Source organism: Lithobates pipiens, unplaced genomic scaffold (genome assembly GCF_037356315.1).
Source record: "Lithobates pipiens isolate NorthernLeopardFrog02 unplaced genomic scaffold, aLitPip1_a1.2 Scaffold_8, whole genome shotgun sequence".
Taxonomy (NCBI): domain Eukaryota; kingdom Metazoa; phylum Chordata; class Amphibia; order Anura; family Ranidae; genus Lithobates; species Lithobates pipiens.
The window spans coordinates 213,402,968-213,417,242 of NW_027507903.1; positions in this window are offsets into that span (position 1 = coordinate 213,402,968).

The following is a 14,275-nucleotide window of genomic DNA, read 5'->3' on the forward strand; positions in this document are numbered from 1 at the left end:
CCTGGACTGTTACACCATCCGTCAACTGTAAGTTGCTTGCTGTTGTACTACAGGACACCTCCCAGTCCTCCGCAATATTTGGCTGTACTCCTTCTGCGTTTGTAGCCTTCTACCTTTGGCCACAGACTACTGGACTCTTCCGCTTCCGCTTATCCATTGCACCTGCATCCGTTGTTGGACTACAATACCCCTCCGTTGTTTGTCACCTCCTGCAATCACTTGTATGCCGTTGCTGGACTACAGGAACCCTTCTGCTGTCTGCTGGACCTTATCTCACCTTTGCCTGCATTCAGACACCGGACTACAATACACCTCCTCCTTCAACGGTCTTCTGCCTCTACCATCTGCTATCCAGTCAGGCACTTGTGCCCCTCTGTGCTCCTGAGCCCCTGTCACCACTACCAGGGTCTCTCGAGTCAGAGGTCTACGAGAGGCCACTCCCTGCACTCCGGGCTCTGCTTAAAGGTACGTGACACCATCTCTTGTACCATGTCTGCAGTCTCTGACCATCCTTTGTACCATGTCTACAGTCTCTGACTATCCCTTGAATCACATCTGCAGTCTCTGACCATCCCTTGTATCGCGTCTGCAGTCTCTCACCATCTCTTGTACCATGTCTGCAGTCTCTGGCCATCTCTTGTACTATGTCTGCATTCTCTGACCATCCCTTGTACCATGTCTGCAGTCTCGGACCATCCCTTGTACCATGTCTGAAGTCTTGGACCATCCCTTGTACCATGTCTGAAGTCTCTGACCATCCCTTGTACCATGTCTGCAGTCTCGGACCATCCCTTGTACCATGTCTGCAGTCTCGGACCATCCCTTGTACCATGTCTGCAGTCTCGGACCATCCCTTGTACCATGTCTGCAGTCTCGGACCATCCCTTGTACCATGTCTGCAGTCTCGGACCATCCCTTGTACCATGTCTGAAGTCTTGGACTATCCCTAGTGCCATGTCTGCAGTCTCTGACCATCTCTTTTACCATGTCTGCAGTCTCTGGCCATCTCTTGTACTATGTCTACATTCTCTGACCATCCCTTGTACCATGTCTGCAGTCTCTGACCATCCCTAGTACCATGTCTGCAGTCTCTGTCCATCTCTTGTACCATGTCTGCAGTCTCTGGCCATCTCTTGTACCATGTCTGCAGTCTCTGGCCATCTCTTGTACCATGTCTGCAGTCTCTGGCCATCTCTTGTACCATGTCTGCAGTCTCTGGCCATCTCTTGTACCATGTCTGCAGTCTCTGGCCCTCCCCTGTATCATGTCTGCAGTCTCTGACCATCTCTTGTACCATTTCTGCTTTCTCTGACCATCCCTTGTACCATGTCTGCAGTCTCCGGCCATCTCTTGTACCATGTCTGCAGTCTCTGGCCATCTCTTGTACCATGTCTGCAGTCTCTGACCATCCCTTGTACCATGTCTGCAGTCTCTGACCATCCCTAGTACCATGTCTGCAGTCTCTGTCCATCTCTTGTACCATGTCTGCAGTCTCTGGCCATCTCTTGTACCATGTCTGCAGTCTCGGACCATCCCTTGTACCATGTCTGCAGTCTCGGACCATCCCTTGTACCATGTCTGCAGTCTCGAACCATCCCTTGTACCATGTCTGAAGTCTTGGACTATCCCTAGTGCCATGTCTGCAGTCTCTGGCCATCTCTTTTACCATGTCTGCAGTCTCTGGCCATCTCTTGTACTATGTCTACATTCTCTGACCATCCCTTGTACCATGTCTGCAGTCTCTGACCATCCCTAGTACCATGTCTGCAGTCTCTGTCCATCTCTTGTACCATGTCTGCAGTCTCTGGCCATCTCTTGTACCATGTCTGCAGTCTCTGGCCATCTCTTGTACCATGTCTGCAGTCTCTGGCCATCTCTTGTACCATGTCTGCAGTCTCTGGCCATCTCTTGTACCATGTCTGCAGTCTCTGGCCCTCCCCTGTATCATGTCTGCAGTCTCTGACCATCTCTTGTACCATTTCTGCTTTCTCTGACCATCCCTTGTACCATGTCTGCAGTCTCCGGCCATCTCTTGTACCATGTCTGCAGTCTCTGGCCATCTCTTGTACCATGTCTGCAGTCTCTGACCATCCCTTGTACCATGTCTGCAGTCTCTGACCATCCCTAGTACCATGTCTGCAGTCTCTGTCCATCTCTTGTACCATGTCTGCAGTCTCTGGCCATCTCTTGTACCATGTCTGCAGTCTCTGGCCATCTCTTGTACCATGTCTGCAGTCTCTGGCCATCTCTTGTACCATGTCTGCAGTCTCTGGCCATCTCTTGTACCATGTCTGCAGTCTCTGGCCATCTCTTGTACCATGTCTGCAGTCTCTGGCCATCTCTTGTACCATGTCTGCAGTCTCTGACCATCTCTTGTACCATGTCTGCAGTCTCTGACCATCCCTTGTACCATGTCTGCAGTCTCTGACCATTCCTTGTACCATGTCTGCAGTCTCTGACCATCCCTTGTACCATGTCTGCAGTCTCTGACCATCCCTTGTACCATGTCTGCAGTCTCGGACCATCCCTTGTACCATGTCTGCAGTCTCGGACCATCCCTTGTACCATGTCTGCAGTCTCGGACCATCCCTTGTACCATGTCTGCAGTCTCGGACCATCCCTTGTACCATGTCTGAAGTCTTGGACTATCCCTAGTGCCATGTCTGCAGTCTCTGACCATCTCTTTTACCATGTCTGCAGTCTCTGGCCATCTCTTGTACTATGTCTACATTCTCTGACCATCCCTTGTACCATGTCTGCAGTCTCTGACCATCCCTAGTACCATGTCTGCAGTCTCTGTCCATCTCTTGTACCATGTCTGCAGTCTCTGGCCATCTCTTGTACCATGTCTGCAGTCTCTGGCCATCTCTTGTACCATGTCTGCAGTCTCTGGCCATCTCTTGTACCATGTCTGCAGTCTCTGGCCATCTCTTGTACCATGTCTGCAGTCTCTGGCCATCCCCTGTATCATGTCTGCAGTCTCTGACCATCTCTTGTACCATTTCTGCTTTCTCTGACCATCCCTTGTACCATGTCTGCAGTCTCCGGCCATCTCTTGTACCATGTCTGCAGTCTCTGGCCATCTCTTGTACCATGTCTGCAGTCTCTGGCCATCTCTTGTACCATGTCTGCAGTCTCTGGCCATCTCTTGTACCATGTCTGCAGTCTCTGGCCATCTCTTGTACCATGTCTGCAGTCTCTGACCATCTCTTGTACCATGTCTGCAGTCTCTGACCATCCCTTGTACCATGTCTGCAGTCTCTGACCATTCCTTGTACCATGTCTGCAGTCTCTGACCATCCCTTGTACCATGTCTGCAGTCTCTGACCATCCCTTGTACCATTTCTGCAGTCTCTGACCATCCCTTGTACCATGTCTGCAGTCTCTGACCATCCCTAGTACCATGTCTGCAGTCTCTGACCATCCCTAGTACCATGTCTGCAGTCTCTGACCATCCCTAGTACCATGTCTGCAGTCTCTGACCATCCCTTGTACCATGTTTGCAGTCTCTGACCATCCCTAGTACCATGTCTGCAGTCTCTGGCCATCCCTAGTACCATGTCTGCAGTCTCTGACCATCCCTTGTATCATGTCTGCAGTCTCTGACCATCCCTTGTACCATGTCTGCAGTCTCTGACCATCCCTAGTACCATGTCTGCAGTCTCTGACCATCTCCTGTATCATGTCTGCAGTCTCTGACCATCCCTTGTACCATGTCTGCAGTCTCTGACCATCCCTTTTACCATGTCTGCAGTCTCTGACCATCCCTTGTACCATGTCTGCAGTCTCTGACCATCCCTTGTACCATGTCTGCAGTCTCTGACCATCCTTTGTACCACGTCTGCAGTCTCTGACTATCCCTTGTATCACATCTGCAGTCTCTGACTATCCCTTGTATCACGTCTGCAGTCTCTGACTATCCCTTGTATCACGTCTGCAGTCTCTGACTATTCCTTGTATCACGTCTGCAGTCTCTGACTATCCCTTGTACCATGTCTGCAGTCTCTGACCATCCCTAGTACCATGTCTGCAGTCTCTGACCATCCTTAGTACCATGTCTGCCGTCTCTGACCATCCCTTGTACCATGTCTGCAGTCTCCGGCCATCTCTTGTACCATGTCTGCAGTCTCTGACCATCTCTTGTACCATGTCTGCAGTCTCTGGCCATCTCTTGTACCATGTCTGCAGTCTCTGACCATCTCTTGTACCATGTCTGCAGTCTCTGACCATCTCTTGTACCATGTCTGCAGTATCTGGCCATCTCTTGTACCATGTCTGCAGTCTCTGGCCATCTCTTGTACCATGTCTGCAGTCTCTGGCCATCTCTTGTACCATGTCTGCAGTCTCTGGCCATCTCTTGTACCATGTCTGCAGTCTCTGGCCATCTCTTGTACCATATATGCAGTCTCTGGCCATCTCTTGTACCATGTCTGCAGTCTCTGACCATCTCTTGTACCATGTCTGCTGTCTCTGACCATCTCTTGTACCATGTCTGCAGTCTCTGACCATCTCATATCCTGTCTGCAGTCTGGAGAGGAGTCAAGAGAGAGAGAGCTGCCAGGATGGGGTCACCCCTACATGCACCCCTACATGCATAGCTCCCAACTGTCCCTGATTTGTAGCAATGTCCCTCTGTCCCTCTTTCCTCCTCATATAATACACTCTTCAAATGTGCTTTAAAATGCATGGTTTTCCCTTTAATGAACCAGAAAATAATGACGTTCTGCTGGTATAAAAATGCTATGGGGCTGGTATGAATTTTTTTCCAGGGCTGGTTTTTATTCCCAGTCCGGCCCTGGATTCGGCCCACAGGGGGTTAACAGCCTCGAGGAAGACAGACAGCCTATAAGACAGGAAGTAGTAGAGAGGTGGTGGTGAGGAGGAGAAGGAGATGAACACCTGTCTGGGGAGCTGTCTGGCTGTGTTGTTGTATTTGCTGTTTTGCTGTTTTGCTGTTTTGCTGTTTTGCTGTTTTGCTGTTTTGCTGTTTTGGAGGCTGCAAAAAGATCTCTGCAAAGACTCTAAAGAAACTTTTTGGTGAAGACCTGTCTACAGAACTGTAGGTGCTTTTCTTTTTGTATTATTTGTGCTGAAGATAAGCGGACTTTAATTTACATTTTTTTATATGATGAAGAAAAGCTTTATTTATGATTTAATTATAAATAAATATATTTTGGTTTCACCTTATAACGGTTTATGCACTTAATCCCACGGAGCTAGTATCCCCAAACTTCACAGTATATATATATATATATATATATATATATATATATATATATATATATATATATAGTATTTCACAAAAGTGAGTACACCCCCATCTCCTCAATGCCGCAAAAACTCTTATCCCACAGTTTTGGAAGCAGAGGGCGATCCCAACACTTCGCCGCTGACTGCTTAAGGTAGATCACACTTATCGCATGGAGGATTTGACCCTCTCCTTGCGTGGCAAATCTGACCTAGCTAAAACGATATGGGCCTGCTGGGTCGCCTTCAAGTACACCAATGTCTATGCAGATATTATGTCTCACCCTGCGTAACTTTAACTTTAATACCTATGACAGGTGCTGAAGATGAACTCTGCTGTGACGAACAGCCACCCCCCCCCCCCAACCCCCGCTTCCCCACCCTTCCCCTTCCCTCCCTCCTTCCCTCCCTACCCCGGCCACTCCCCTCCCTCCCCCCCCCCCCCCATTTCCCTCCCCTGCTCCTTTCTGTGCTCTAGACTCTTGCTCTTTCTCTTTCTGCGCTCTTCTCCTTTTCAGTTTCTAATAGACTCTCTTTTATAACCAGAAAGAAGGATGTGCTTTATTTTGATATAACAACTTTGGAGTCTCTGTTAAACATCTGAGGGTAATGCTGTTAACAGTGGAGCCTCAGGATTTTACCTGCGATATGTTACCATTGACTCATCCTTGGAGGTGGGTCCTCTGTTTTTTACTTGTTACCTCAAAGGATTGTTTATATAACGGCCAATTGTATTGCTCCTATGACTAATTATTTTGATAAGTTGTATATGCTTCTTTTAATAAAAACTGATTTAAAAAAAAAAGTGAGTACACCCCTCACATTTTTATAAATATGTTATTATATCTTTTAATGTGACAACACTGAAGAAATTATACTTTGCTACAATGTAAAGTAGTGAGTGTACAGCTTGTATAACAGTGTAAATTTGCTGTCCCCTCAAAGTAACTCAACACACAGCCATTAATGTCTAAACCACTGGCAACAAAAGTGAGTACACCCTTAAGTGAAAATGTCCAAATTGGGCCCAAAGTGTCAATATTTTGTGTGGCCACCATTATTTTCCAGAACTCCCTTAACCCTCTTGGGCACCAAATAGGTTTATCTTGGTCTCATCAGACCACAGGATATGGTTCCAGTAATCCATGTCCTTAATGTGCTTTTCTTCAGAAACCTGTTTGCAGGCTTTCTTGTGCATCATATTTAGAAGAGGCTTTCTTCTGAAGCGACAACCATGCTGACCAATTTGATGCAGTGTATGGCATATGTTGTGAGCACGTGATCTCAACTTCTCTGGTCGACCATGGCGAGGCCTGTTCTGAGCTGAACCTGTCCCATTAAACCACTGCATGGTCTTGTCCACTGTGCTACAGCTCAGTTTCAGGGTCTTGGCAATCTTCTTATAGCCTAGGCCATCTTTATGTAGAGCAGAGATACTTTTTTTCAGATCCTGAGAGAGTTCTTTGCCATGAGGTGCCATGTTGAACTTCCAGTGATCACTATGAGAGAGTGAGAGTGATAACACCAAATTTAACACATCTGCTCCCAATGAATGAATGAATGAATGAAAGACTTGTATAGCGCTAAAAATGTGAACTGAATCACCTCAAGGCACTTGATCCATCCTGTGTTGTGCTCCTTCTTAAAAGAGGTGGGTCTTAAGGTTTTTCCTGAGACATTGTAACATTAACGGATCACATGACACCGGGGAGGGAAAATGCGTAATTGGGCCCAATTTGGACATTTTCACTTCAGGGTGTACTCATTTTTGTTGCCAGCGGTTTAGACATTAATGGCTGGGTGCTGAGTTATTTTGAGGGGACAGCAAATTTTAATTTCTTCAGTGCTGTCATATGAAAATACACCCCACATGCCATGACAAAATTACTATTAATGGTTTTTACACCTGCTAATCCTCCTATGTTGTCTACATCCTCATGTGCCCTTGTGGGTTATTATATGTCGGGGAGACAACACAGAAAATAAAGGATAGGATAGCACAACATCGCAGTATGATCCGACTGAAACAGCCTAGTCTCCCTGTATCCAAACATTTTTGGGATCAGGGACATACTGATTCTGAATTGCGCTTTATGGTATTGGAGGAGGTGATTAGAGACAGAAGAGGAGGTGACCGTATATTGAAATTAAGAAAAAGAGAAGTATGGTGGATTAATTGGTTACAATCCCTGAGCCCAAACTGAATGAATCAAGATTATGATACGTTTCTGTTCCTTTGAGATATGGAGTATGATGCGATTTGGCCTTGCATAGTTCCCTAATGTAATGTTGATACCAAATAATTTTTTGCCCTGCAGGAATTGATGGGAGCAGAACTATTTGTCATATCTGGAAATTATAGGTTTTTAAAGTAGTTTAAGAATGATGGTTACGATGTATAGGAGTTTATGGTTGACATCTGTTGCATCACTATGTCGAATTGGAACGATTTATTTTTGTATGCAATGTATTGTGACCTTAATTGATTGGATATATTCCATACTGAGGGGGTTAATGTCTATGTTCCTAATTATGTTGATTGGGGTTTTTTGGGTGAGACCCCTGTGGGCCACTCCCTTGAGTGTTGTATATATGTGGAAGTTTGAGTTAGTGTGTTACACAAGCCAGAGATAGCTGATGAAGAGTGATGTTCACTCGCAACTGTACAGTGGCTGCTGCTGTTTATAGCATGTAAAGTTTCTATGAAAGAAGTAAAAGAAGAATTTGCATCGAAGTACATGCCCCGTTGTTATTTCTAAACATTTATTGGTGGAGTATTGGAAGTACCACTTTGACGCGGTTTTGACATCTGAACATTATTCAAGGAAGTAACCTGCCCGAATTTTGAGATACTGTATATATATATATATATATATATATATATATACAGTATCTCAAAATTCGGGCAGGTTACTTCCTTGAATAATGTTCAGATGTCAAAACCGCGTCAAAGTGGTACTTCCAATACTCCACCAATAAATGTTTAGAAATAACAACGGGGCATGTACTTCGATGCAAATTCTTCTTTTACTTCTTTCATAGAAACTTTACATGCTATAAACAGCAGCAGCCACTGTACAGTTGCGAGTGAACATCACTCTTCATCAGCTATCTCTGGCTTGTGTAACACACTAACTCAAACTTCCACATATATACAACACTCAAGGGAGTGGCCCACAGGGGTCTCACCCAAAAAACCCCAATCAACATAATTAGGAACATAGACATTAACCCCCTCAGTATGGAATATATCCAATCAATTAAGGTCACAATACATTGCATACAAAAATAAATCGTTCCAATTCGACATAGTGATGCAACAGATGTCAACCATAAACTCCTATACATCGTAAACATCATTCTTCAATAGTTTCCAGATATGACAAATAGTTCTGCTCCCATCAATTCCTGCAGGGAAAAAAAATATTCGGTATCAAGATGACATTAGGAAACTATACTAGGCCAGAGGGAACAGATACATATCATAATCTTTATTCATTCAGTTCATCCCAGGGCTCAGGGATTGTAACAGATTAATATACCATACTTCTCTTTTTCTTAATTTCAGTATACGGTCACCTCCTCTTCGGTCTCTAATCACCTCCTCCAATACCATAAAGCGCAATTCAGAATCAGTATGTCCCTGATCCAAAAAATGTTTGGATACAGGGAGACTAGGCTGTTTCAGTCGGATCGTACTGCGATGTTGTGCTATCCTATCCTTTATTTTGTGTGTTTCTCCCCAACATATAATAGCCCACAAGGGCAAATGAGGATGTAGACAACATAGGAGGATTGGCAGGTGTAAAAACCATTAATAGTAATTTTATCACCGCATGTGGGGTGTATTAAAGTGATCACCCTTGAGGAGCAGCTTACGTTGTATGCATTTTAAACAAGGGAAACAACCCTTCCTTTTGCTCCCTTTTCAATTTCCCTTGTTTAAAATGCATACAATGTAAGATGCTCCTCAAGGGTGATCACTTTATACACCCCACATGGGGTGTTAATATTATATTTAGCAATTCATATTTAGATTTTGTGTATTATATGATAGAGCCCATAGGCAAGCGTGGAGTCTAAGGGCCAGCTGGTATTCTGCCAGGGACCCCATCACGAGGGTTTGGGCTTAGCTGCTTGCTCACCCCAGGTCACAACCCCACTTCACTCTGCTCGCTATGGGAGTACCAGAAGACACTGTCAGACAAGGATGGATGGATGAAGCAAAGGAGAGCCGGATAGCAAGCCAAGGTCAGAACGGGCAGCAGACAACGTAATCAAGAGGACGCATGTAAATTTAATTTTTGCCTCAGAACAATAAAGGTTCTGAGGGTTAGTTGTGTAGGTAGGCCTTAACACCAGTCTGGCCAGGCTGTGTTTGGAAGTTCTGCCTGGTCATGTGAACAGTGAGGTGCACATGTAAGGTCAGAACCAGGTCTGGTTGGATGTTTAGGTATCGGCCTTCTCTGAGCCAATCAGAGTGCTGGGGCCTGCCGAGGAGTCTGGGAAGGGTTACTTAAGGGGGTGTGGGTCACGTGTTTGGGGTTCCAGAGTTGTTTGTGAGACCTGTGTGGTCTGTTCTGGTTCCAGGACCGGGGTAGCCACGTGAGGGGTCCCGGGGTGTTTGACACCCCGCAACATGTTCCTGTCAGTGGCCCCTGATAGACCTGCCTGTTCTGGGGTAGGGATCCGTCTGTTCCTGAGTCTCGGAACCTGCTGGTCTGAGGCGCAGTAACTGAGGGAGCATTCAAAGTGTCCAGGTGCCCTCTCAGCTTGGAGGGACACAGCTCATGGAAGTGACCGGGGGAGGACTCTTTGGAGGAGGGCCGGCAAGTGGCGTCCTGAGAAGTGCCTGGTTACTGAGTTGGGAAGGACATTGGCGAATTCACACTTTTCCAGTACCATTGAGGAAACGGGAAACGTTCCATGTACGGAGGAAAAAGGTTCCTGCTCACCCTCAGTTGATTGTTTTGAGTTTTGAGTCAACATGCTGACTGCCATGATCTCTGGCTAGAGACCTGTTCAGCCTTGAAGCACCCAGCTGCGAGTGGCTACTCTCTGGGTGGAAATAGAAACTTTTCTAGACCTGCAGTTCAAGGTGCCTGAGTTCTTCACCCGTGCCCTCTGTTCCCTAAGAGACTGTGTTATTTGAAAGTTCTACTGCAAAATAAACCTTTTTAAAAGGACTTCATCTGTGTCAGTGTACAAGTCGTTGGGTATCAACCCTGGGAATCCCTAGAAGTGAAAGAGCAGGCCAAGAGAAGGTAACTGGTAAGCCTATTAAGTCAAGGCCGCCCTGCAATGGGTTATGGCCGCTACATGTATTTTCTCCAAGAGCAAAAGACAAAAGAGTACTTAATCGAGCATTATGACTGCCATTAAAGTTTCTGTTATACTTAGGCATATTGTATGTAGGTTGTAAGCTTTAGAATGAAGATTTATATTCTATCATTTTGTATACTCCTTCTGTATATTGTATTTAACATCTTTTAAATGTGTTTTTTAGTTTGTTTTACAAGATCCTTGTTATCACTGTAACCATATGAGAATTGAAATGATTAGGTTTATTATAATACATATTCTATCTAGTCCTTTAAAAAACTGAAATTCATTAAAAAAGACCCTGAAGGTGAAACATCACATACAGGCATAATTTGTGATGCAAATTATTTCATCATTTTGCACAGTAGCTTTGGCACACACTTTTGCACAGTTTCTGCTGGGAAAAGAGAAAATAACTAATACAAAAAAACAAAACAAAAAAAACTATAAATTATACAACTTTTCATATAATTAAAAAATAAATTTAATAAGACATTTTAAAAGAATATACTACATATAGATGCACTTATTAAAAAAAATATATATATTTTTTGCTTCAACAGTATATTTACATAACATAAATATACAGCATTACCTGGAACCTAGTATGTTCCTGGAAAACATATTTTTTTTTGAGAATGCCATCAGTTGACTTTGTGACGCATACTTTTTAAAATTGTATTCTGTTGAAAAAATGTGTGAAAGCTGTGTGACTCGTGAGTGAAATATGCCTCTAAGTGTCAGAAACACCCCAAATATTCAGTATTAGTAAAAATAAGCCCTACATTCTGTTTGGTAATGCAAGTGATCACACTACCAGCAAATCCTTTACGTAGCAACACTATTCCCCTACACTGTAAGATTCAAAATGCTAACCATAACATACAAAGCCATCCACAACATCGCCCCCACCTACATCACCAACCTCATCTGCAGATATCACCCAAATTGTCCACTCCGCTCCTCCCAGGACCTCCTGCTTTCTAGCTCCCTTGTTACCTCCTCTCATGCTCGCCTTCAAGACTTCTCCAGAGCCTCTCCCATTCCACTCTTCTATTAGGGTATAGTAGTATAGTATAGTTGTATAATGTAGCCTTACCACTAAACATATAGAAGTCCTGCCAGTGTATAATCTGCTGGGTAAACAACCATGGGTGGGCCTCTTCTGCCTTTAATGCCCTGTACACACAGTCGGACATTCCAACGTCAAAATCCGTAGGATTTTTTCAGACTAATTTTGGCCCAAACTTGTCTTGCATACACATGGTCGCTAGGGATGAGCTTCGTGTTCGAGTCAAACATACGTTCGACTTGAACATTGGCTGTTCGTCCGTTCGGCGAAGTCCGAACATTTTGGTCCGTTTGCGCCAAATTCGTGTGGCGCTCACGGCCCACAATGCACTGCGATGGCGCAGTGCATTGCTGGCTCATGATTGGCCAAGCATGCACTGTGACCCCGCATGCTTGGCCAATCGCAGCGCCAGCAGCGAGGAGAGCCATGATTGGCCACAGGCAGGATGCCTGTGGCCAATCATAGCTCAGGCTGTGTAGTGCGCGCCCCATACTATATAAGGCCGCCAGCGCGGCGGCCTTGTGTAGTGTGTTGGCGTTTGAAGCAGTGGGTGTTCTGTGTACCTTCAACACAGTACACACCGATCGTTTTCAGCCGATTTTCGATCTTGCTGTTGTGTAGTGGTTGTTGTCTGCGTGCCCTGACCGCAGTATACACCGCTATATTCACCTCACCTATATAGCTAGTGATCTATCTTTTATAATAGAGCTTGCAGTCAGTAGTGTTAGGAGCTTGTGCGTGCTGTCTGCGTGCTCTTTACCCAGTACATACCGCTATATCCACCTACATAGCTGTTCTCTATTTGAGCCCACTTGAAATCTGCAGGAGTTATTGGAAGTTGTGTGTGCCTCCAGCACAGCACAGTATACATCTGTATATACCCCTTTATCTCTGGTGTTCTATAATAAAGGCATCTGCAGGAGTTAGTGGGTGTTCTGTGTACCTTCAACACAGTACACACCGATTGTTTTCGGACGATTTTCGATCTTGCTGTTGTGTAGTGGTTGTTGTCTGCGTGCCCTGACCGCAGTATATACCGCTATATTCACCTCACCTATATAGCTAGTGATCTATCTTTTATAATAGAGCTTGCAGTCAGTAGTGTTAGGAGCTTGTGCGTTCTGTCTGTGTGCTCTGTACCCAGTACATACCGCTATATCCACCTACATAGCTCTTCTCTATTTGAGACCACTTGCCATCTGCAGGAGTTATTGGAAGTTGTGTGTGCCTCCAGCACAGCACAGTATACATCTGTATATACCCCTTTATCTCTGGTGTTCTATAATAAAGGCATCTGCAGGAGTTAGTGGGTGTTGTGTGCCTCTAGCACAATATACACTACCCAACTGCTTTTTTACCCAACTCCCTTCAGGCCATTACCATGTCTGGAAGGCCAGCAAGGAGAGGCAGGCAGGCGCGAGCCGATAAAAGAGGGCAAGCAGGCTCTGTGTCTAGAGACAACAGTGTTGGTCGTGGACGCGGTGCATTGTCATCAGCACGTGGCCATGGGACACACTTGTCCTTCTTTTCGGCAGCTGGACATGTTGAGCCGAAACATGCCAACGACTTGGTAGAGTGGATGACCAAGCCCTCTCCATCCTCCTCATCCTCTCTCACCCAGTCTCAGGGTACTAGCAAAGCAGCTGCCAACGCATCGTCTTCCCTCCTCTCAATGTCATCATCAGTGACTCCTTCCCTAGACCCACCACGTCCTCCTGAGGAGTCTCCTGAACTCTTTGAGCACAGTGTTGGGTACATGCTCCAGGAGGATGCCCAGTGTTTTGTGGGCTCTGATGATGACACTCAGCTAGAGGAAGGCAGTAGCATGAGCGCAGAGAGAGGGGATGCTCAAGAAGGACAGCAATCTGGCAGTCATGTTCCACAAGCTGCAGCATACTGCCAGGTTTGCTACAGCGATGAAGAGGGAGGGGATGATGAGGGCACTGACTCCACGTGGGTGCCTGGAAGGAGAGAGGAGAAGGAGGAGGAGGAGGAGGAGGCACATGTCCAACGAGGCAGGATGCCCTCCGGGGGCCAGCTTAGGGGCAGCACACTGACTGAATCACACCGCAGAGCTCCGCCTGTGCAGGGCGCTGCCTCTGTGCTTTATTCTAAAAGTTCTTTGGTGTGGGCCTTTTTTGAGACGAGTGCATCAGATCGCACCGCTGCTATTTGCAACATATTTCTCAAGCGTATCTCGTGTGGCCAAAACATCAGCCGCTTGGGCACCACATGCTTTACCAGACATAGGTTGACCTGCCATGCAGCTCGTTGGCAAGCGTACCTTAAAGACCCACACCAAAGAACAAAGCGGACCTCTCCTTGCTCCTCATCAGCTGGCATCTCCAACCCCACTAGACCTTCAGTCCTCTCTGAAACCTGCTCTGAGAGGAATGAAGGTGTAGAATTAGGTGTGTCACAGCCAAGTGCTTCCGGGAACTCTGCTAGCGGTACACCCATGTCCGATTATAGCAGGCAAATGTCCCTGCCCCAGCTGCTGGACCGGCGAAAGAAGTTCACTCCCAGCCATCCACATGCCCAGCGGTTGAATGCTAGCTTGGCTAAATTGCTAGCACTTCAACTGCTGCCTTTTCAGTTGGTAGACTCGGCCCCCTTCCGTGAGTTTGTACAATG